This window comes from Callospermophilus lateralis, chromosome 14 (assembly GCF_048772815.1).
Source record: "Callospermophilus lateralis isolate mCalLat2 chromosome 14, mCalLat2.hap1, whole genome shotgun sequence".
NCBI classification, from domain to species: Eukaryota; Metazoa; Chordata; class Mammalia; order Rodentia; family Sciuridae; genus Callospermophilus; species Callospermophilus lateralis.
The window spans coordinates 88,379,617-88,405,746 of NC_135318.1; positions in this window are offsets into that span (position 1 = coordinate 88,379,617).

Here is a 26,130-nt window from a genome sequence, read left to right on the forward strand (position 1 = left end):
AAAATGATATTTAAAAGACAAAGATCAACTTAAGAACTAAAAGCTTAAGATTTATGAAGAGCCCTGACTTACCTGAGATAAGGCTCTGTGTCCCATCTTACTACATGTGAGAATGACTACAAAAGCAGTAGGCCAGATTTTAGTTCATTTAAAGTTATGTTCAAAAGTTGTTTTTTTTTTCTATCAAGATTACTAGAATCTCAAACAGGGGATGTAATGTGTACCTCAGCCAAAATTCAAGGTAGCTATTACATGAACTAAATATATTTTCACTCTTGTTAATTTTATTTTGTAGTTTTCTTATAAATGGTCTAAAGATTGCCTGTTAATGTTTACAGAAGTACTGCTTTAAAAACATACAACCTGGGTTAATTTAAGATAATAAGCCATTATCTACAAAACAGATAGGATAATACAGACCCCAATTATTAAAAAGATAAATAATTATAAAGTTATAGACATTAAAGCCCAGTACTCTTAATATAAGGCTGTTAAAATTTATTTGCTGGATGTTTAAGATGAAGATTTAAAATTAAAGTTAAATCAAAAGGGCCAAGAAAACCAATATTTGCTCTTTCCCTCTGAGTCAGTCTGAATACAGGGAACAGGGGACTTCTCTAAAGACCTTTGCAACTCTGGGCCACATAACCTCCTGATCAGGGAGATTAATAAGATCACTGGAGAACAGAAAGCCAATCAGTGCATTTGCTATGAAGAGGAGGATAATTAGAGAAGGGAGACATCCCTGATGCTTCTGAGGGAAGCCACATGGTCAAGCAAGACCTGGACCCATCCTAGCACAAATGGCACTAGCAGAACTGAGAAGCTGCTCTCAAGTTTCCCCAGGAATGACTCCCATAAAAATTCAGCTGACTATTAATAATAGATAAAAACAAAAGTCAGTTTAACTGTTTCATCTTAAACACTCAACAAAGACAGTTAAAACCAAAACACAGCCATTCTTGGGCATTTTAAATAATAATAATAATAATAATAATTATTATTATTATTATTATTATTATAATTTAAGGTATACACCTTATGTTAGCCTGAGATAAGTAAGATAAGTAAGACTGGAGGCTACAAAAAAGGATTCTCAGACAAAAATGCCTGACAACTATAAAAAGAGACTATCAAGAGGAGCTTCCAGAGACAAAAGTTTTTAGTTTAAGGCCTACAGATATTCCTAACCTACACAGGTAGGCTTGGTGTTTGCTAGTATGATTATCCAGCACTGAGTAACAGAATTGAAGGTTTCTCTATTAAACACAAAGATCATTCAACTTTATCAGGACCACTTAGTGAAAAAAATACTGCCGCTGATTTAGCCTCCAAAATGTCTGCCTTTTATCTATGGATCACCAAACTTTACCTTCTCAATTTCACCTTAATTCTTCTTCTTTAGCTTATCATTGTAAGCAGTTTCTCAAATTATTCGCGTTTGTTCCCTCTGCTCTGCACAGATATACACTCCTAATTTTGAGATTAATTCCAGAGACCTTTTACCAGGTCATTTATGGCAAATGGATGTTACTCATTAACAGTTTTGGCAAATTAGTATATGTTCTTGTGTCTATAGGTACTTACTCTCATTTCATTTATGCTTCTCCTCATTCAGGGAAAAGGGTCAAAGATGTAATTGCTCACTGTATGGAAGCTTTTTTCTATTATGGGTCTCCCTAAACATATTAAAACAGATAATGGATCAACATATACTAGTACATCATTTGCAAGATTTCTTCACACTTATGATGTAAAACACACAACAGATATCCCTTATAACCCTCAAGGACAAGGTATAGTAGAACTAGTTCATCAAACTCTAAAAGCGTATCTGTCAAAAACAAAAGGGAGGAGTAGCGGCAGTCCCCGCTCTCATTTAGCACATGTATTATTTATTTTCAATTTTTTTAACTGTAGACCCAGTTACATAACTGACAGCTACAGATCACTTATGGCATGCTAAGAAATAAACAGCCCATCCACTTGTAAGGTGGAAAGATGTTTTAACAGGACAATGGATGGGTCCTGATCCTGTATTAATGTGGGGAAAAGGAGCTGCCTGTGTTTTTCCCAAAATGATTCCAGACATCGATGGATTCCTTCTCGTTTGATATGGTTTGACTCTTCTAAAACTACATCATGAATGTTTTTACTTTTTTGGTCTGTTTTATATCTTATAGATGCTGTCCCTAACATTTTTTTCTCATTTTCGGAGCTATGGAAGTTGCCTCTTTCAATCATACCAATGTATGGCTGAGATTGGCTCAATTGGCAGGGACTGATGATATCTCCCTAAAACAAGATGTCCATCTGGGAGCAGTATTGTGTTTCTGTTTACTACCTGTCTGTCATCCAGGAGAAGAAATAAAAAATATGACCTTTTTCTCCAATTTTGATAAAACTATTACTTATGCTGATTATTCTAATTGGGGCACCCCTTCTTATCGCCTACTCAGCAATGCAGTTCAAGTTATAACCACTACTGTTATTGTAACAGACAATGACACCTGCGCTGAATTTCACAATTGTGCAACTAAATGTATCTACATTTATGGGACATTCCTTTGCATGTAATAATTCCTTTGCAGTTCCTTCAAGTTATGGACATGTGCCACTTCCAAGAGGCTGTTTTTTTTTTTTTTCCTGTGGAACTTATACATTCAATTACATACCGGCAAATATGACTCATGGAACATGTTGCTGTCTTAGTCAGCTCACAATTTTCCTTCCCTCCATTGGTGATTTGCTTCCTGAACATCCTTCTTATTGCTTACGAACAATGGCTACACTAACATCAGACTGTAAGGATGATATAAATTTATTATCTAAAGCAGAGTTTGATGCATTGACTTTTTCCCTTATAGGGATCCCTGGATTGGCAGTAGGAGCTTATAAGACAGCTATGAAATTGGCATGTGTAATGGCAAAAAACATTAATTGTACATCTACTGCTCTAGCCTTGTTGAATGAAGAACAGCAGATTTTATAAAAAGGAGTTTTGGATAATAGAGCTGCTATAGATTATTTAATATTGTTTCACCATGAAAGTGTATTCAAGTAAAAAATATGTGTTGCTTTAATCAGACAGAAAACAGTGTTCCTATTGATACAGAAATTCATCATTTAAAAGAAATGATTTATAATATCAGACAATATGAAGGAAATAAAGAATTATTTTCATGGTTAACAATTTGGCTTCCTAATATTTCCTGGTTAAAAGAATTAATGATATGTGTGATTTTAATACTTGGCATGTCTATACTTGTTTGTGTCATTGGGCATTGTATGATCACTTGTCTCTTATCTCGTTCTCCTGTGGTGACTTCATACGTCCCCCCGATGGTTTGGATGATTGTTGCCAGTGACGGGTAAGATGAATCACTGCACATATCAACCTAAGACAGAGGCTTTCATTTTCCATTAATGGAAGTCCTCCATGACGGATAAGAATGTTGCAATATGGTTCACAACTTAAGATAGGCGCAATAACCATCATTGTTATTTAAGGGGCAACTGTGTGCTCACACACACAGTTAAGTTTTGCTGTGCTTAGCAAAACAAGGAGTTCTTTGAGAAAGTATGAACTCTTTGAACTGTGTCCTTGTTGCTGTCTTAAGAAGATAAAAGAATGTTCTGCCAAGTGTAAAATTCATATATATATATATATATATATGTGTGTGTGTGTGTGTGTGTGTGTGTGTGTGTGTGTGTGTTGTGTGTGTGTGTGTGTGTGTGTGTGTTTGCCTGGGAATAACTAACCACAAGTTAATTGATAAGAAATATGGAGCAATGTGACCATAAACAAAGTTTTCCTGAAAATGTTTATCCATGCTTGTAAGGATTAAGCTGCCAAAAGGATGTTTTTTTTTTTTCTTTTCCCTTGTTTTAATTAAAAATGCTGTATAAAAGAAGGAGGAAAAAAAAAAGTAAAGGCGGTGCTCATTTTTACTGGATGTGTGTGTGTGTGTGTGTGTATGTGTGTGCATGTGTCTTTCTTTAAGCATCTCTGCTGTACCAGGAATTACAGATTGTCAGCGGGTTCTGACAGTTTGAAGTCACCGACAACTCCTCCAATTGGCCTGTCATTAAGAGAACGCAGGAACCTTGACTGAAAGCCATCTCTAACTGTGAGGCAGGTAGATGAGGCCAGCATGAGGCTCCAGCCCAGCTGACCTTCTCTGGACAGCTGAATGCAGCAGCCAGGCACAGCTTCAGAGGACCCACCGCCATGCCACAGCCTCTCAGGAAGAAATGAGCCATCACTCAGTCTGAGCGTCAGGGGCTTTATTGTGTAGTGATTGATGATGGAAGCCTCCATCCATAAATACCTCGGCACCTCTCCCCTGGGGTGGAATGTGAGTTGCACACTGTCCCCTTCCTCTGCTTCAGCAGGTCAGAAAGCACAGCTCTGAGAACCTGCAGAGCTGCAGAAAGGGCTCTTCACACATCCCAGGCTGTTCCTCCTGCAGGGAGCAGGTGTCTGCACCAGGGCAGGGTCTGGAGCACAGAGGGGACATTTCTGCTTGGGCTCAGTCACTATGAGAGTCTGGCTGAAGTGCTGCTGACAGTAAAACACCCCAACAACTACAGCTTCCACTCCATGGATGGACAGGGAGAAGTTAATACCAGAGCCACTTGCCCAGATCCTGGAAGGGGTTCCAGCAGCCCTGGAAGATGCCCCAAAGATGAGCAGCCTGGGAGCCTCCTGGGGTCTCTGTCAGTACCAGGCCACAGAGGTACCTACTGCCATGCTGCTTCTACAGGTGATGGACACAAAGTGACCTTGAGAGGCTGCCACAGTCTCTGGGGACTGAGTCAGGGTGATCTTCCCCCTGCAGCCTGCAAGGACACAGCATCCAGGGTGCACTATGAGTTACATCTCTCAAAGGACTGTTAGAAAAACAGTGCCCCCACCTCCTCAGAGAGGTGCAAGGCAGTTTTAAAGCTCCCTGCCTCTGCCTCTCTGTTTCCCTGGGGCTTGGCCTCAGTAGTGAAAACAACTCGCCATATTACACCGCTATTCCCAAAGCACAATGACAAACAGTATCTCTAGGTCTACAGCTAAATTCCCAGCTTAATGTCTTCCACCTGAATGTGCTTACCCTGAAAACCCACCACCAGGAGGCAGAAGAGCTGGACTAGGAGCTCATCCTGCAGTGTTCATAGAACCTGCTGCACTGGACCCAAGGACAAGGCAGTGGGGCTGGGCACCTCTTATAACTCTGCGGGCTCTGGAATTTGCACTCATGTTCAGGGGTAAAATAGGCACAGCTGGCTGTGGAGTTCATTTGCATACCTGATGGCCTGAGGCAGAGCTACTCTCCAGGGTCCCCCAGGGCTGTCAGACTCTCTCCACCTGCCACTCTATGGAGGTGGCCAGGGGATGCATGAGCCTCAGTTCCCTTGGAGGCTGCACTGAGTGGGACAAAGGTGCTGCCAGCTCCCAGCTCTTACCCAGAAGATAGAGTGAGGTCACCCAGAGCCAGCTGGACACCTGCAGAGAGGTCCCTGTGCACTCTGCTGCCATGACAGTGAGGGGCAGCTCTGCGGCTTCTCCAAGTAGATGCCAAGCTGACAGAAGGCCAGCAACTAGGTGTCCCAGGAGGACTGGGCTCACTGACCTTCTTCATCACTGGACTCTGTGAGGAGAGAGTCCTGTAAGTCCCTGAACTTTACCTTGAGTGGAATAAAGGAAGAACTAAGTCCCCAGGATAGCTCAGGGTTCAGGAGAAACAGGTGGACAGGTCTTGGATTTTTGAGCTCCAGACCAGAACCTTTGGATATTATATTACTATATTAAAGATTTCCCCCATCTGATGAGATGAGGTGGGATTAGAAATCTGATTCTTACTCAACACTGAAAGCATTTCAAATTACTTCATGAAATTAACTAAGAAAAATGCAACCAACATTGTAGTCTTTTTATATTTTGGAAGTGTAGTGACATGACTTGGTCCACAACGTATGTGCCACCCATGAGGTGGGTCCCATTTTATCCAGGGGTCACCTGCTCCCTCCCTGAGTCCTGAGGGCCACTCAGCCTTGAAGACAATCTAAGGTCCAGGTAGAAACAACCCAGGACACTCCTCTGTAAGGACCACATCTCCCCCAATGTGGAGGGCCATCCTGGTTGTGTCTGTCCTCTGCATGGAAATGGTGACATGGCAGGTCATTCAGCAATTCTTCATATGTGAGCTCCTCCAGGGTGCAGACACCCTTGGAGAAGTGAGGTCACTGGTGGCCATGAAGGAGAGAAGCTGAGGGTGCAGGGAGAGAGACACAGTGGTGTGAGAACATGGAGAGTTGGTTCTTCACCATTCATGTCACTGAGTGTGGGGCCATCAGGGCAGTCCCCCCTATGCTGGCCTGCCTTGTGTGGAAAGTGCCTGGCAGATATGATGGAGGATATTCACATGGGGAGATGATCTGGAATTCACCACATGGGCCCTGAGGGTGTTCTCATAAGAGAGGAGGAGATCTAACATGAAAGAGGGGAGGCCATATGAACAGGGACATAGTCACTGCAGGGATGTGGCCCCAGTCATGGGAGCTGCAGCCTCCAGAATGTGAAGAGAGTGCAGGCTGGTGCAGGACCCCTGCCACCAGTGCCCTGAGCCTGTCCCATGGAAAGAGACCCAGCCTTCTTCACTCCAAACCCCAAGCACCTGTCTGCTGTTTTAAGCCAACAGCTTTTTGATACTGTTACGCCAGCCCTAATCGGCTGACACAAACAGGCCTTAGAAAACCCGGACTGAAGGGGCTGAGGTCATTTGTAATCTCACTTGACTTTCTTATTTTTTTTTAAATAGAGTTGTTCTTTTTTTTTTTTAAGAGAGAGTGAGAGAGGGAGAGAGAGAGAGAGAATTTTTTAATATTTATTTTTTAGTTATCGGCGGACACAACATCTTTGTTTGTATGTGGTGCTGAGAATCGAACCCGGGCCGCACGCATGCCAGGCGAGTGCGCTACCACTTGAGCCACATCCCCAGCCCCCTCACTTGACTTTCTAATGCTGAACTTAGTGGAAAGAAAGAGGCTTCTCTGGTGGAACAAATGCATATCTGCCCACAGTGTGTATGATGCCAAGCCAGAGCTCGCTGCCCCACAGGTGGAGAAGGCAGGCAGGCTTGGGGTTGTAGCAAAGGGAAGGACTTCACTGCAGATAACCAACATGGGTACAGGAGGACAGCTTACACCTACATCCCCCACTGGCCAATGAAGTGGGCTTCTAAGGGCTATGGGGAGTCCATGGTATCCTGAATGGTCTTGATTGGATGCAGTTGTACTTTAAAAGTTTTTTTTTTTTTTTTCTGTTTTCTGATTTCATGGTCAGCACCCCAGCTCTTGATTTTATGGGGCTGAGCTTACAGTTCTGGATCTAAGGTTATGTTAGTTTGAGGATTTTGTTTCTTCCAGGCTTGGATCAACCTTAGGTCAGATTTATAGGTGTGTCCCAGGACTTGTTCTATAAAATATCAGAGAACAGCTAGAAATGAGACAGTTATTTGTAATGTGAACAGTAGGGGAGAGGGCTTAACTCCACTCTGATTAGAATGATTAGGAGGCAGGGGCATGTGGATGCTCAGGAGAGGCAGAGAGCAAAGGAACTTGGGGAGGTCAGTAACTGTGGCTGGCATGGCCAAAGCCAGGATTCTGCCTCCCATGGAGTCCTGGAGACATGGCTCTTGTTCCTTTGATGATTCCACTCATGGCAAAGGCACTCAGGTCCTTGAGAGATGCTTCTGAGTTGCAATAGGCTTACATTTGCACTGTAGGGCCTTCATGTGCCCAGGAGGAGGCTTGGCCTAGAGCAGGGGCAGGCTCCAGAGAATCAGGTGACACTGAGGACTTTCAGTTAAGTATGAAAACACACTAGGAATATCTTATGTAGTGTCTTCATTCTAAGATATTCAGGGATACATAAAACAGCCCTGGGGATTTTCTCCAATTTGTGTGTATATCTCATGGTGTATGGTATGGTCCAGCTGCAGGCAACCTTGGAATATTTAGTGTTCCATTCACAGATGCGGGGACATTCACAAGATGGGTCATTTGCCCGGAGCCACATGGAGAGAGGGGTGGACAAGGGGGCTGTCAGAGATGTCCCCAGCTTTCCTCCTGGGATGGCCTGAGACCTTCAGCAGCCTCCTAGTCGAGCATCAGCTGGGGTGAGATTGATGTCTTACAGGTGACACAAGAGGCACATGCCTTGAAAACAGCCCAGTTACTGGCAGAGTAGCATCTGTCCAGATTCACAGGCACCATGGCCAGGGCAGTGAGAGCCAGTAGGAGCTGGGAGCAAGGCCTGGTTTGTGCTTCTGACAGGCTGGGACCCTGTTGGTCCTCAGGCAGGCCCTGCAGAGGCTAGAGATCCTCTCTTCAGGAACAGAAGGAGGGAAGCTAGAAACATGGTCCATTTTAGGATTCTACTAGCCTCTAAGTCAGAAATAACATGAAGATCCTGAACTATCAACAGCAAGCACGTGTTCACTCCATGTGCTGTGACTCTGTTAAGAGACAAAACAGGTAGACAACATCATATGCAAAGAAACATCACATGTCACACACTGAGGATGAGGGTCCTCCTTCCTCATGAGTCAGAGGAGCAGGGAAGAGAGGAGCCGGCAGGTTCATGTCCATGAGGTTGGTCCTGAGGCTGCTCTTGCTCAGGGAAGGTCGAGATTCTGAAGTAATCCTCAGGGACTGTCATAGGGAGACATATTTCCCTGGTCTCAGTGGCTCAGATAGTAAAGATGAGTCTTCTCGATGTTCTGCAGACTGAAGGTCCAAAATCAAGGGGCAGCAGATGACCCCTCTGTTGTAGGCTCTCTTCTGAGTGCTCCCTTCTTGTCTCTCCTCACAGGCTTCTCCTTGTGGCCTGAGAGGGATGGAGAGAGCTCCCTGGACATCTATTCAGAAGGACATGGTTCCTGTGGGATCAGCTCACCTGGATGACCTTGTTTAACCTCCATTCCTTCTTATAGACCACTTCTGCAAACACACCAACAATAAGGTGAGGTGTCAACATATGAATGGGGGCAGTTTTACAAATACTAAAGTGGCCTTAGTGACTAGTTGGAGGGGTGCAAAGGCATAGCTGGGCATCCAGTCTCATAGCACCAACAAAGAGAGGTTTGTCCCACACCTCAACCCCCAGGCAGGTTCTCCACATGCTCCTGGCCACACGGAGTCCCCATTCAAGCCTGGGGATCTCCCTGTAGATAAAGGACAGCATCACTCTATTACTTACCTAGCATTTCCAAGATCAAGCTTCTCTTTGCAAATTGTGGTCTGTTCTGACACCTACTGGTTGATTATTGGTATTGCATCTCACAGGGTCAGGATTGGTACCAAGGAGGCTTCCTGGAGTCCCTTCTCTCTTCCTGATGGAGCTCATTCTATTGCATCAGTTACCAGAGGAATTCTGTAAAGAACAGAAAATGATCCCTCCTCTTATGCAGACACCAACTTGAGGGCACAAGACAAACAGATAATTTCATATTCAGAAAATAAAATAGTCCTAGGAAAATAGGGACTGGAAACTGTGATCCATGTGAGATGCCACATGTATGGATTTACAAAGGCTCCTGAGGGCTGCAGGGCATAATGGAAGAGGTGGCTGGAACCCTGTTCTCCTGATCTAGATCCTTCCATGCATCCCCATTCCCATCATCCCAGGATCCTTCCAGAGCCTACTCTAGGCCACAGCAGCTACACCAACTCGGGAAGGACCTGAGGCCACCCAGTAGATGAGGAGGATTGTGTTCTGAGCTGTAGCTCCATGAAAGACACTGTGAAACTTTTAGACCAACACTGACCAACAGAATCTTCTGCCATGATGAAGAAATCTGCATCTGAGCTGACCCATGTGGCAGCTTTTAGCCACACATGGCCTATAAGATGAAGTAAGAGAAAAAACCAAGTGCAAAGAAATGTTCATTGTAAAATTAAATGATTCTAAGTTTATAGAGTCACTTTGGCTAGTGTGCTCTGCGTGATACAGCACAGTTCTAAAAGCAGCATCAGCATAATTTCTTCTGCCACCAGGATGCTAATTGACAGGCACAGAGTCTGCCCCATGACATGGCAATAGTTATGGACGGTGGTATCCCCAGTCTCCAGACTTCCTCTGTAAGGCAGACATTGAAAGGTGATGTCCTGTCACTCTGATGTCTTTTTCTGCTGGGATGATTTCTAAAGACTTTTGTTCCTTTGTATGGCTCATATTTCCATGCTCCTTTGTGTGCCTTGCCATCTTCTGTTGAACTGCAGCTTTTGAATTCAACATTCACCTGCCCAGTTTTTGAATTCTTATGTGGAATCCATTCACTGATGATCTGAGGACTAGGGTCTGCCTGAGTAAAGGCTTTGATCTTCCCTGGGCATGTAGGTGCCTGAGTATGTGCTTCACGTCTCAATTTCCCCAGAATCCATGGCTGTTTAGAAATGAGCTGGTTATCCTGAGGGTCCCATGGAAGCTTCTTTAGGGTCAGGGTATGCTGTGTATTTCCTGATCCCTTTTCCTTCCTTCAATGGTGACACACAGTGGCACCCACCACTGCTCTCCTCAGTTTCCTCACCTGAGGTCTGCACTTGTCCCTGTCTTGAGTTCTGAGTCATGTGATAAAGAGAGCAGTCCACCAGACAGCCCACAGACAAGGTATAAAGTCACAAGTAAGTGCTGCTCTGTTCTCCTGGGAGACTGGAGGGATCAGAAAATTGGGTACTTTGTTCTCTATCCTGCCTCTTCCTGCAGGGATGTGGTAGGGAAAGGTGCACAAAGGTCCATGGTGATTTATTGACCAGGCTTTGACTTTTGTGTTTCAGAAGAATCAGAATTTTTATCAGGTTTTCCTATTTAGTTTTCAGTTTTCTTAAATTATTTCATTTTTATGTTTCAATAGGGAAAGAAATTCCCAGAAATCCTTATTTAAATTGTGTTACACTGACCCTGTCATCAATTTTAAAAAAAACTATCCATTGATGAAATTGATTTAAATTTAAAAAATATTTATTGAGACCATTCTTTTCAATTTGAAGGACTGAGTTTTCTAATTGTTCTGCAATATTTTCTTAACATTATACTAACAAATTACTTATTTTAACTTTAGTTATAGTCTTAATGGAATATATTAAGTTGGAATTCTAAACTTTAAGCAAAGTATATTTTCCTAAGTAGGATAATTTGTTCATTTAGTTCAATTTTTAAAATTTCTATTATACAATATTAAACCACTTGTTCATGGATCAATGTAGTTAGTAGAACACAGTTGGAAACAGATGAAATGAAGCATTATGGCCCTGTCCTTGCCCTGGAGTATGGAGCCCCTCCCTGTCAGTCATGGTGAGCTCGGCTTCGACTATCATCATTTCTTTAGGCTTTTCTTTATTATCACCATTTGTGTCCATGTAGGATACAGGTTATGCTGTCTCTAGATCTAGATGTTTAAAATTCAGTAACAAAGATGGAAGCCATACATTATATTCAGTTTGCAAAATGAACTTCCTCTTACACTTAGGATGTAGCAGGCCTCAGCAGACCATCAAAATCACTTCACTTAGGACAGAAGAAAATAATCATAAATAATCAATTTACAATCAAGCTTGTCACACTCAGAAGCCTTAGAAGAAATGAAAAGAAGACATACAACTCCTGAGTCACAGTAGACCTTTTAAGGGAGCTGAAGTTCATTGTCTTTGTGTGTTTCCTCTTTAACATTTTGAGTGTCCCCAGCACTCTGGCGTAGCCCTGGCAGTAGACCCTTCACCCTCCCTCCTGCTCCTGCCCTGCCCCTCTGATGGGGTCTTAAAAAGAGCTTGAGCTCTAAGCTAGGTACATGGTCCAGAGTCCTTGACTATGCTCTCTGCCCCTGAGACCCCAAGATCTTTCTCTCCAACAGACAGAGAATCTGCAGTGCATCTCCCCTGACAAGCAGCACATGTGGCAGCTGGCCCACCCAGCAGGGAGATTTGTGGGGTTTTATACCTTAATTTTTCACAGTTAGTTTTTATAGCTTGCACACAGCAATAACACTAGCCTCCTCAGCCTTCACTCTCCTGAAGACCAGCATGAAATCTGTCCCTGACCCTTTGCCTGAGACTGAAGTTGCCTGAGACCCAGAGACAACTGGAAGCCCAAAGGATCAGAAGCCACATAGATTCTCCTGCCTTCCCAAGAATCAATGTATCCATCTGTCTGTAGAAGGCTCTGTGTGGAACTGCAGGAGGTGGATGGGTGAGAGGTATGAGGTAGGAGCCTGGGTCATCACAGTAGCACCTGTGGGTCCTCAAATGAGAGAGAAATGAAAATTTATGCCTACCATTATGAGCCATGTTCATGGTTTCTCTTCCAACCTTAATCTCAGGCTACTGTGGTGTGTGTGTGTGTGTGTGTGTGTGTGTGTGTGTGTGTGTATGTGTGTGTGTGTTTGTGGGTATGAGTGTCTGTATGTGTATGTGTGTGTGTGTTTGTGGGTGTGAGTGTGTGTGTGTTTGTGTGTGTGTATGTGTGTGTGTGTTTGTGGGTATGAGGGTGTGTGTGTGTGTGTGTGTGTGTGTGTGGCAGTGGAGGGGACTGAAATTGGTTCTGTTCAAAAAATACCCACATTCTATTGGGATATAGAATTGCCAGGTAAAGTGTCTCCCGATTTCACCTGCAGAACCCCTCTCTTTATATCTCCCAGTGTTCACTGGTACCAAGATTGTTTACCTCATAAATCTTCATCAATTTTATTCATCACAAACTTACATGTCGATCCTGGAGAGAAAACTCGCATTTGTAGCACACAGAAAGAGCAAACATGGCGGGCAGTAGGGCCCCAGAGCTCCCCCTCCTCCCCTTCTCCTTTGTAATCCCTCTGTCCTCACCAGAGGTCCAGGGGATCAGCATCCCCAGAAGCTGAGAAAGGAGCCTCACATTTTTTTGGGGGGGGCAGGGGGAACAGGTACCAGGATTGAACTCAGTGGCACTTGACCACTGAGCCACATCCCAGCCCTATTTTGTATTGTATTTAGAGACAGGGTCTCACTGAGTTGCTTAGCACCTTCCATTGCTGAGGCTGGCTTTGAACTTATGATCCTCCTGTCTCAGCCTCACGAGCTGCTGGAACCATAGGCCTGTGCCACTGTGCCAGACCAGGGATCCTCATTTTGTGAAGTTGAGTTGAGGAGTCCTGGTCAGTCAAGGCCAGGTTTAGCTGAGCTCTTATCTCAGATGCCGCAGTGAGCAGGGCACCAAGAGGACAAAGGTTCTGCCTTTGAACAAAGTCACTTAAAATATCTTGTATATTTGGAGGAAAACCAGTGAGAAAAGTCCATGCTACTGCCTGCAATAGAGGGTGAGATCTGACTGTGGATGTTTAAATCTGTGTGGAAGACATGTTGAGATGAGGGGACCCCCTAAAAAGATTCAGGGAACTGACACTGTGTTGCAGGAACTCTCTGTTTTCCCATGACCCTTACCTGACATGTGGGGACCAGGAGGGCTTCATATTTCAGTGGTTTTCATATTTTAGAAACTTTGAGTCAACTTTACCAGCTGAGCATCCCCATCTCCAATTCCAACCTCCTAGAACCATCCAATGTCTCATATTGTGGAGCACTTTGGATTCTGAATGTTAGGAAAGTGGGTGCTCAGCTTGCCCTAGAGTAGAGTGACACAGACTGAAAAGCACAGGGGGTGTCCTGTAGAGGAAGGTGTTTCTAACTGTGTGTGTGTATATGTGTATATGAGTCTGTGTGAATGTATATGTGTGAGTGTGAGTGTGTTGTATGTGTGTGTGTAAGTTTGTGCATATGTGTGTGTGTGTCTGTGTGTGAGTGTGTGTCTGTGTGTGAGTGTGTCTGTGTGGGTGAGTGTGTCTCTGTGTGTGTCTATGTGTGTGGGTGTGTGTCTGTGTCTGTGTCTGTGTGTGTGAGTGTGTGAGTGTCTGTGTGTGTCTATGTGTGTGTATGTGAGTGTGTGTGTGTCTGTCAGTGTGTCTGTGTGTGCATGTGTGTGTCTGTGTTCATCTGTGAGTGTGTGTGTGAGTGTGTGTGTGTCTGTGGGTGTTTTTTGTAAGTGTGAGTGTGTATGTGAGTCTGTGTATGTGAGAGTGTGTGTATGCACCAGCAGTAGTGACCACACACCTAAGGGTCCCACCCCCAGCAGGCCTGCTCTCCCTGGAACCCACCTGCTCTCACCTGATGAGCAGGGGCTGCTCTTTCACTGCTGGGCTCCCCTAACCCTACTTGTCTGAGATCAATGCAGGAGTACCCTGAGGTGAAGGCCTCAGAGTCCACTCTTGGCTGGGCTATGCTGCTGGGAGGAGAGCAGGTGGGCAGAGCAGCTTGGAGCTTCATAGACACACCTGCCACACATGTGGCTGTGTCTCCTAACCTCAACATACACAGGCCCAGGGTGAGGGGTTTAGGGCTGCAAGTAGCCTGAACCTGCTCCTCCTGCCTCCTGATCCTGGTCCATGACCATGATCAGACCTTGGCTTAAGAAGCCAGGATGGCTTCTGTCATATCCAGGTAACACTATGACATCACAGTGAGGAAGGAAGGACTGGACCCCATGATTCTCAGCCTCAGGCTGACCAGAAGGCTGTGGCTGGAGATCACTTCTCCCTGTCTCTCTGTGCAGATCACATTCCCTATGCCCCACAATGCTGCCTGGACCTGTTCTGGCCACCTCCTGCATCACCTGAAGCTTCATACTGACACCTGATCAACTTTCCTATCAGATGTCACCAGTGGTAATGTCATCAGAAGGACTATTCCTGAAGCTCTTCCAGAATTGACACACTTGCCAGTCACTTTCTTAAAATGCGTAGATAGATTCCTATTAGCCATCGGTCACCAGGATCTATAGTCCTAGCCTAAAAAATGGAAGACTTTCTTCACAAATAGTCCCTTGTCCTAGTGGGATCTGATGACCATGTGTTCATCATTTCACTCAGTTTAATGGAAGAATGAGGATGACCTCTGGGTCAAGAACATTTGAACAGAAAAGCAAAAGTCGAGTAGAGAGAAACAGAAGTTTCAAGATGCTCATTGGCATGATCAAGAAGGTGGGAATGGCCCCATGATTCTAAAGAGCTAATATTCTATGTCTGAGAAACAGAACCACACAGGTCAGCGCTTCTGAGCCTTCTCCACTCCAGGCAGGAAGGAAATCAACCTCACAGGGCCCAGGACCAGTGGATCTGGATTCTTGTGGGTTTCTCCCTTCATTAACACAGCTGCCCTTGCATACATAACAATGTCATGTTCAAGTCCACTCAGGTTTCTTATTCTTCTACAATTGAGGTTCCTGGTCCAATGGTGCATTATGTAAGAAATTCTAGCATGTTTTAAAGCTTTCAGAAAATCTCCACATGATATTTCTGGCAGACACTGGCTGAAAGCAAAGGCACAGACAAGAATCCCTCCTGGCCCTCCCAGTGTTGGTCAGGCCCACTGTGGTCAGATGGACATTGTGGGATAGTCTAGTCCTATGCTTTAGATATAATATACAGGGTCAACAATAACCTGCCTGGTTGGTGAGTTGCATGCTCAGAAGTGCAGAGTCCACATGAACTGGGTGGGATGAAGTTGATATTAAATGAGTCCAAGCAGGGACCCTCATGACATTTGTTCATGAGCATAAATAGGACAGTAGAAGACAACTCTTTCCAGTCTATATGTCTGTTCATGCTAATTATTGACAGTCCCTGCTCCCTAATGACTTTTAAATGATCATTCATTTGTGAAGCACTTATTTTAAACTCTGAACCTTTTGTAACTGCCTGGCCTGGGTCTTCCAAAAAGACATTGTCAGCAATTCCCCCACTGTGTTTCTTGCAAGGACTGATAATCCATCCAAACTGCTTGTCACTAGGATTGTCTTGATCTCCTTGTTTTGCATCTCAGCCAAGGGACCAGAAGCCACAGAAGGAGAGAGACCATGACATAATCCCAGTCCAGGGCTACAGGTCCATGATCCCCAGAGAGGGCAGCAGGTGCAAGTCCAGGTCCAACGGCCTAAGGACTTGGGGTTGATGTCCAAGCCTGGTGTCAGGAGAAGCTCATGCTCTAGAGGAGGAAGAGCTTGAGAAGATCAAGAATGAGCATCCCCTGCTTCTCCTGCAGTCCGCCTTGCCCAGGCCATTGAGCTGAGCCTCCTACACTCAGGAAGCGTTTCTACACTCGGTCCCATGAACATGACACCCACCTTCCTGGACCTGCTCTACTAACATGCTAATGCTCCAGGCCTCTCTCCATTCAGCCCAGCTGACACCACCCCATGTCCCTCACATCCTCGTGACACAGCTACACAGAGTAAACAAGCTGTGTCCTGGCGTTTGTTTATTATGATCCATGGTCATAACCACCATTCTGCTTAAGCAGACAGGATGGCTTCTATCACATCCAGGTGACACTATGACATCACAGTAAGAAAGGAAGAGACTGGACCTCATGATTCTCAGCCCTCAGGCTGACAAAGAGGCTGTGGCTGGAGTTCATGTCTCTGTGTCTCACTGTGCAGGTCACATGACTTGTGCCTCATGAGGCTGCCTGGACCTGTGCTGGCCACCTCCTTCATCACCTGAAGCTCCTTGCTCACACCTGCTCAACTGTCCTAGATGTTTTCATCAGTGAGAATGTCATCAGGACAACCATTCTAGAAACTCTTCTACAATTTATACATTCTCCAGTAACGTTCTTAAAATATGTAGATAGATTCCTATTAGCCATTGATTACCAGGTCTATAAACCTAGATTCAATAATGGGACCATTTCTTTAAAATTACTCCAAATGGGATCAAATGTCTAAATGGGATCAAATAACTGTCTAAGAAGAATGGACTTGTCTGAGCTACTGGGGTTGAGGAGAGTAAGGGGACTCCAAGGCAGAGAATCCCCCCTCTCTGCTTCCAGAAACCCTCCCAGCCCTTCAGAGCCTGGTACCTCTGAGCAGTGCCTTCAGCAGGTGGAGGCCGCAGGAGGAGCCGCTGGGGCAGGCCAGTCTCACACTCTACTTCCCTGGGAGTTTGTAGTCATGGCCTGTGTTACTGTGGGAGGGTCATAATAATATTGTTGACAGTAGTAAGTGGCAACATCTTCAAGCTTTAGGCTGTTAATGGTGAGAGTAAAATCTGTCCCAGACCTACTGCCACTGAACTTTTGATGGAACCCCTGCTCCAAAGTGGTTGCAGCATAGATCAGGCATTTAGAAGCTTGTCCTGGTCTCTATTGATACCAGGCTAAATAATAGCTAATTTCCTGGAGATGGAGGCAGAGATGATGGAGACAGGGTCATCTGAATGTCACAGCTGACACCTGACATTGGAAACGAAAGCAAATAGCCACAGAATTATTCATTTTATAAGAGGACTTCCCTGCAGACCCAGGCAGCACTGACCACACTGTGATTAGTAAATTTCCAATACTTTCCCTCCTTACTTGGAAGGCAGAGCAGCAGGAGCCCCAGGAGCTGAGCTGGGACCCTATGTCCATGTTGTGTTCTGACGGGGACTGACTCCTGTACAGGGTGTGAGCAGCCTCTTAAGAAGTCCTCAGGACAGTGGGCTGTGCTGTGGACACATGAAAATCAGCAGGTCTGGGCAGGCTGAGCACAGCTGCAGGGCTAGTTCCTCTCACTCAGCACAGTCTCCAGGACCTGAGTCCCAGGTCAGACAGGGAAGCTCAGAATTGCTGATAGAAAATGCTCTGCTTTCTGATGCCAAAGACAGTATCAGTCTCAAGTCCTGTGTGTATTGCACTATTTGATAACATTTAGGTTTTGTTCATGCTTTGTTCCACCCATGACACAGGCTGTAGATTAAGTCATAATCTCAGAAAGTGTGGGAAGTTTACAAGCTTTTGAATTTGGAATGTATCACTATTTTTGAGGCCAGAATGGCCGACTCTTTGCTCTGATTTCTTTGTGATCTAGTTGTGAAAAAGACAAGCAATAAAAAAAACCTTGGGTCTTGATTTATAAGAAGGGCAGACCTGTCCTCCCTCATCTTCTGTCTCTAGCTGTACCAACTCTCTCTCTCTCACTCTCACTCTCTCTCTCTCTCTCTCTCTCTCTCTCTCTCTCTCTCTCTCTGTCCCTGCTTTTCCCACTGTGTTGATCAAGACCAACCCGGGTCAGGATTTCCTCACCTCCCACTTGAAGGGCACAAGCTCCCTTCCTAGCTCTGCTTGTGTTTGCACATGTCCATGCCTGATGTTCCCTGGATGCTCAGGTTATAACTCTCACTCTCTGTGGCCCAGAACCCAGTGTCTTCAGAGATGGAGGTCCTCTCCTTGAAATCCTCATTCTCACCCCAATTCTATGATCTTCCCTGTATATTCTGCCCTCATCAGGTCTGTAGTTATTCACAAAGATGACTCCTAGAGATTGATTTTAAAAAGAGGTATGGTTCAAATAAATTAATGAACTGCAATTAGATTCAAGAGATATACTGTTGAAAAAAGAAGTGACCGATGTGACAGGAGAATATGTAAGCAAACTCTGTTTTAAAATGTCATTAAATGTGAGAATGTGAACTGATGGATTTTGTAGATAGAACATGAGCATGTGTCTCTGTGTGTGGATACAGGGATGGGGTAATAAATGGATGACACTCTATAGTCTTGAAGAATTCACCCTCTAGTCTCAAAAAGAGTTCATAGTTCCTAAATACTACTATTCAATAATGGGAATCATAAATTTGGATAATGTCTTATTCAGAAAGTCTTGGATAGAAAAAATAGAAACCAGAACGATCCTGAAACTCAAGATACAACCAAATATTGAGGGGGGGTCATAGCAAAATAAAGCATAAACCAATTTTCAAGGGACATCAATGAGACCAACCTGGAGAATTAAAATTTGGAGTATTAAAATTATTAATAATCACGATACTTATGACCCATTGAAGAATATACAAACACATTATTACATAATAATATTTTAAAGGACAAAGAGATTAATAAATCAAAACTAGAATTTTCCTTACATTCTTATTAGTTATAAAGGGGACAAATAGCAAAATATTGGAGAACTCTGGTGACACCCTGAGTCCAGGTTTAGAGAGACCATCACTAAGATGAAGGACCATGAAGCCATGTCCCACCTGGCAGAAGGCCATGAGAAGAGCAGAGCTTCCTAACTAGTAAGTCCCCTCAATTTTCAAAGGTTGGGCTTGTGTCCCTCAGAACCTCAGAGTGTGACTGGTCTCACAGACAGGGAATTGGAAGAGGTAACTTTGCAAAAGTGAGGTTTGAATTAAAGTCTAATCCACTGTGACTGGTGTTTTTATAAGAAGAGGAAATTACATCTCAGAGACACCAGGGAAAGAGCATGTGATGGCCATCTGAGAGCCAAGAGAGAGCAGAAAGACCTGTTGGTGCCTTGACGTCTGCCTGAGATTCCACCATCTTTAGAAAAGCCACTGATGTGAAACTGCCCAGTGTGGTCCCTCTTTATGGCAGCAGAGTGACCACAATGCTGGATGCAGGAGAAGAATTCAGTCCTGAGGGACACAGTGTCCTCTGTGAGGGTATTCTATAGGGCCACTGGTGCAGCACCTTCAACAGAGACAGGACCACGAGATCCAAGGAAGCAGAGGATGCACCTCAGGCTGAAGGAGGCTGAGGAGACCTGGCTCCACAGCAGCTGGGGAGTCTCCATTGGACTATTTGCTACAAAAGACACTAGGGGGCGACTGGCCACATGCAAAATGCCATAAAGAGGGGATGGGACAGGGCAGTAATATCCATGTGCTGGTCACAGGGTGCACTGCAGTTATGTGTGGCGAGCTGTCTGTAGGGAGTCCTGCTGAGGTGTGGGGTGTGGCCTCAGGTCTTCACTTCACCCTCACATGACCCCAGGAAGGAAGGACGGACTTCTCCATCCTGAGGGCAGCTGGTGGCCAGAATCCATGTGAAGCACCACTTTTCTTCCTTAACTAGAAAATTGTGTCCTCGACTCCTGAAGAGCTAGGCTCTAGACCATGCCCATCCTATCTCTGGAGCCAGGAGGAGACAATAAAAGTGAGCCACCATGAGTCTGAGTCACAGACCCCCAAATTTTCAGCCACTGACCTAGGAGACCCTGCAGGGTGGGTACGTTGTTCCACCTGGATGATGGTTGTGCCCTGACCCAGGCTCTCCTTTGACCCACTTGTCATTTTCATGAACACATGACTGTGCTGGGTGCAGCATCCTGAGATCCAGGGGAGCTAACAGAAGAGCTCAGGCCCCTGCCAGTCTCCTCAGAGGTACAGATGGCATTTGGTGCTTTGGCACATGGAGTCTCATTGCCCAAAGGATAAAAGCCAATACGGGCAGCTCTGTGAATCCGTTGGCTGTGGTGCAGGGGCAGGAGTTAGGTTTGACTGTTTCCTCCTGGAAGTCGGTGCAGAGATTCATGAGGAGTCCTCTTCTGGGACTTGTTCTTCTAGTGTCCAGAAGTAAAAATTCTGCCACTTATGGGAACTGGAATCTTTTCTATGAAAGCAATTAACACTAAACAAGAGCTCACTTCCTGGAACACACAGAAGTGTAAATGGTGACATCAGTTTTTGCAGAAAGAAAGAGCTGGCTGTGAGGTGACCTGGCAAGGAGGTCAGGGACAGGCAGCTCAGACTGACTTCCCCACGAGGGGGCAGCAGTGTAGCTTGCACTACAAGAGAGTGGAGCAACTGCTTCGTTGGCTGGATGGAGAGAAATGGGTTTGGTGTAGTTGTCATTGTCGTCTTTACAGATCACATGCTGCTTCTAGGGGAGAGGTCAGGGTCTAAGTGAGAGATCATGAGCTTCTGATGACAACAGTCCTTCGCCAGAAAAGCTGCCTTCCTCTGAGCATATCCATCCTGCAAGAGCTTGGATTTTCCTGAAAAATGCCTGAAGCACTTTGTTAGTGAATTTAGGTCCACATGTGTCCTCGCTCAGCAGATTCTACAATTTTCACATTCAGTTCCAAACAAATTGAATTCTGGGTCATAATATTATGGACTGACTTAAAACTTACGCCAGACCCCATTTTGTTCAGACACCTCACCCTCTGTGAGTTTGTCCCCCTTCCCCATAAGCCCACTCGCATAGAATCTCACTCCTCCACCCTCACCCACTTGCACCCTGACCACAATATCTGTGAACTATGAAGCTAATGCACACTCGCCTTCCTGAGTATGTGCTAAAGTGTGAATTCTGAGAAAATGTGCTTTCCACTTTATGAAGTGTGTCTTGTGATTACAATTGTCTCTCTAGCCCCCTTCTTTGGTTTTTAGTTCTTATACTTTCTTTCCACCCCAGTCAGGGTACACGGTTGCAGAACTGTTTGCTTTCTTTTCTCTTGGTCTGGCCAAAATAAATCCTTTGTTTTTTTTCAGAAAGACCCAGAGTTTTATTTGGGGTTTTGGAACAGCACCTTAATATTTGGAGGCCCCAGTGAGATACCTTCCAGAGTCCAGGCTATGGCTCTCAGATCCCTGGGACCTCCACCCCACAAACACAGAGAGGTACCCTCTCCTCTGGTGGTGGGAGCTCTGTGTTTGGCTGGAGTTTGGATCCTAGCAAGGAGACCACAAAGTGGAGACTTCTTGGAGCAAATAAAAGTGCACAGAAGGGCTGAAGCTGTGGCTCAGTGGTAGAGTGCTTGCCTAGAATGTATGAGGCACTGGGTTCAATTCTCAGCACCAAATATAAGTAAATGAATAAAATAAAGGTCTATATATCTAAAAGAAAAATTTTTTAAATGCATGGAAGCCATTCAGACTACTGAAATCCAGTGACTAGGCCACCCAAAGAACTAAACTTCATACAAGTTACGGAGTAGCATCTATAAAGAAAAGGGGAACAGTAAAACACCAGGTCCATGAATGTCCCCTTTCTGTTCCCTACCTAGTGACCTACTGAATCTTGGGTGTAGGAAGAATAAAGGAGCTATGTGTGCTTAAAGGTACCTTATTTGTTCTCTGTGTTTCACTTGAATTTAAAGCCTAAAGGTATATCAACTAGACTAATTCTAAAGCCGTAAGGTCTATCAAAGAGATTGATGATAAATCCTCTGTGATGTCTCAAGTAGAATAAATGTAAAGCCCAGAGATGTGTCAACTTGGTTGACTATAAATCCTGAGAGGCATTTCACCTGGATTGATTAAAAAACCTTGTAGGTGTTTGGTTTAGCTGGTTGTCTGACAGACATGGGCTTGGCCCAGAGACTCTGATCAAAAAGCTGTGATGATGGTCTGGAGACTGGGAAGGGAGGAGGGACTGTTTGTTTATTGTGGATAATTATCTTGTGTTGATGATCACTTGTGTGTTTGTCTAGTTGTCTGTAATATTGCTCCTTCTTTGTTGCCCCAGTGAGAAAACCTTCTCCCTAACAGATTGGTCCCATCAGTGACTTGCCACCTCAGTGCCCTTGGATCCACAAACTCACTGATTAGATTTGTTTCTCAATTTCCTTCGATTTTTGCCTGTTGCTCTAACCCTTAGCTTTAGTATGGGATCTAACCAGTCTCATCATCTGACCCCTCTTGTCTGGGTTCCATGTTGATCATGGGGTACCTGTGATCCTGGGGTTCAAATCCTGCATGAGGTGGAATGGCCAAGGCTGTGGGATGCCATCTGAGGAATATCTAGATCCCCTCAAATTCTGAAAGGTCTGGAAATTGGTGACTAGCAGGCCTGGCCATCCCAACCAGTTCCCATATATAGACCAATGGCTAGATTTGGTTCTACTTCCTCAAAGTGGTTACAAAAATGCCTCAAGGGCATAATTAAATCAACCAAAGTCCTGGATCTGCAGGATATCAAAGGTTCCCTTCATAACTAGGCAAGAAATTGTCCACCTGCTTAGTAACAAAATACTAAGAGTTCATCAGGAATTCATAAACCATGCTAGTCTCAAGGCAGTTGAGATTTTGACCACATGACCCACATGAGATGCCAATGATGTGATTTTGGCAAAGAGAGAACAAGCCTGAGGGACCCTTCAGGGTACAGTGATATCAGGGTGGAAGACCCTGGGGATCCTGATTTAGAGCTTCTACCCCAATACTCCAAGAGCCCCTGTGAGACTCTCAGCAGCTCCTAAGTGCTCTCAGGCCCAGGTCCAGCACTCATCAGGTGAGCAGTGTCACTCAAGGCCCCATATGGAGCAGCAGGGAGATGCTGCAACTCCAATCACCACCAGCACCCTGTGCCTCTCTCCCCAGCGTCTGCAGGTGCTGTGGAAGGGAGGGACCTACCCAGGAACCCTGAGGACCCCTTCTCAGAAAACATCTCCTCTTAGGGGTCCTGGGACCCCAGGTTCACCTGTGATGAGTGTGTTAGCTGCCCAGGAGAAAGGTGAAAATATATGTCCCCAATGGGGTAAGATCACTGCTCCTGTCCCAGGGCTTCCAGATTGATTCCTTGGATTGTTGATGGACTTGTGAGCTTGCTTTCTAGTGACAGGTCTGTGGAGAATCAGTGTTATATATATTATTATGTATATTATTATGTAATATATATATATATTTGATTAGCATATTTATTTATATCATATATATATATATATATATATATATATATATATATATATATATATATTTAATCAAAACAGTTACCTTGGATTGTTTAAAAATAAAAAACAGATCCAGGTGGATCTGGAAAAGGAGGATGGTGACTATGCTGCTCCAAAGTGAGGATGTGGCAGAAGCCTGGTCCCTATTAAAGTCTGGAATCTGCTGTGCAGGTGAGGTTCAGCACATTTCAGCTGTGACTGATCAGTGAGTCAGTAGCCACTTGTTTCTCAGCCCTTAGAGACAGATCAGAAAGACACGTGTGAAGGGGAGAGAAGACAATGGAAATGTTCATGTATTTCAGCACCGTGGATACTGTCTTTTCTGGATGTAGACTGTGGTCAATTAACTGGTGACTTCCATTGGAATCATTTTGATAAGGTTATCAATTACTGTAGGCCTTGTTCACCTTTGCACATTACAGAAGTAAAAAATATTGTTCAATGAACAATATTATTCTGGGATCTTGGGGCCTCCTCTCCTCCTAGAGCCCAAGATGGTCTTGCTGTTGATGTCCTCATTGCTCCAAGAGCTCCCTCCTCTCCTCTCAGTGCATCCCCAGATGCCCCAGTTTCCTCCTTGATCTAAACAGGGGAAATCTGCACACTTCACACTCTCCACACCGCAGCAGACTCCACACAGTAATTTATCAGGGATTGACATGATTTGGCTGACTTTCACCCACACAGTCACTGTTTCCTGCATGGTGTGGTCCCTATGATTATGAGGACATCAGTATCTGGGTCACACACTGGCTCAAGTGCACCCATCTTCATGTGAGGGCTGTATCTTGTTTTGCAATCTCTACCATGAAGCTGAAAACCTTCAAACATAAGAGTATATCACAGTTTTATACTGTAAAAACAGTGAATTCCACTAAATTTCAGGTACAACTGCTTGCACAGTTGAAAAAGATCAATTGGGCAAAGAAAAAGAAATTTATAAGAGCAAAAAGTATCTTTTTGAAATAATACGAAGAAAGCTTGCACTGTTCCCCAGGAAGGAAGATAGAGAGACCCCAGGATTGTGGTGCTAAATGGGAGGGTCTATCCTGGGAAGGTGGTTGGGTCCTAGGAGAAACCATAGGCAGCCAACTGACATCAGGACCAGGTAACTAATTCCAATTGTCTTTCCATGAGCTTTGATCTAGAAGGAGTGGGGAAGATCTGGACACTTTCCTAGGGTAAATGGCATAGAAGTTGAAATACCATGTACCAAACCCAGAGCAGACAGCTCACACACATGCAAAACCCAGTGTCCTAGAGAAGGTCCACTGTCACGCAGCCTGTTCTCACATTTGGGTTCAATACTCTGGACACACAATTCCAGGATATATACGTAATGTCCTCCAGTATGAAAGTCTTCTATGGAGATAATTACTGAATGTGGGTGTCAGGAGCCACAGGGTAGAAATATCATTTTAAAATTTTTGGCTATGTTTGGGATAAAATCTGTTCAATACTAAAAATTAAATGACTGAAAAGTGAAAATTAGCAATAGACAAAACAGATCAATATTTCAGACTTTGCTTCATATCAGTACATTATTTCCATATGTATAACTTACTTTTATCTTTTTTTAGTTTTAGAGTCTATTTAATTTTATTTTTTTCAAATGTTCATATAAATTTTCACATATATGTTTATGTACATTTATATTTATGTACATTTATATATATATATAAAATTTAATGGCAACCAATTCCTGCTCATGCATTTTTATATATATTGAGTTACATAATCATAAATTATAACCAAAGCAAATTGTAAACATTCATCTCAAAAGAAAAATAACTACAAATTTATAAACATTTAAGTATTTTCATGTATATTTATACATATATATATATATATATATATATATATATATTCATTTTTGTTTTCCTATATATGGATAAAAAATTAATTCTTAAATTATCCCTAAATATTTTTCTAACCCTAAATATTAGTCCTATATCTACCAATACACCTCAGAACATTCTCTATACATATAAACCAGAACATTTTACATTAATGCACCTGTTTATTTGGGGACACAAATTCATAAATTCACATAAAAACCAATACATACTTTACATAGTACTCATTTCCATAGACATAACCCAGATTTCACACAAATTATAACAATATTGTTTACTTTACAAATATCTGTAGATAAAAGTATATATATATGTATATATATATATATATACATATATATATACACATATACACACATACACACATTAGGATATATAATATTATTTCTACGCTCATATTTATATATATATATTGCTATATATGTTCAGAAGGCAATCTGGAAGACACACTTTCAATTTTTGAAGAAAAAGAATGTTGACCTAGAGCTGTAGACCCAGGGAAATGTTGTTCACAATGAAGCTAAAATCAAGAGCTCGTCAGTTGTGGAACATGAAGACAATGTGTAGCTAACCCCAAAATAGCTTCAAGGTGCTGTATAAAGAAAAAAAATACAGGATTCTTGGAGCACAGGGAGAAGGACCATAAAGGCAGGAACAAATGATGAGCATTTGACAGCTATTCTGTGAACATGGCACAGTGGACATCTGTCCAAACATCTCTGTGACATCCCAGGTCACCAG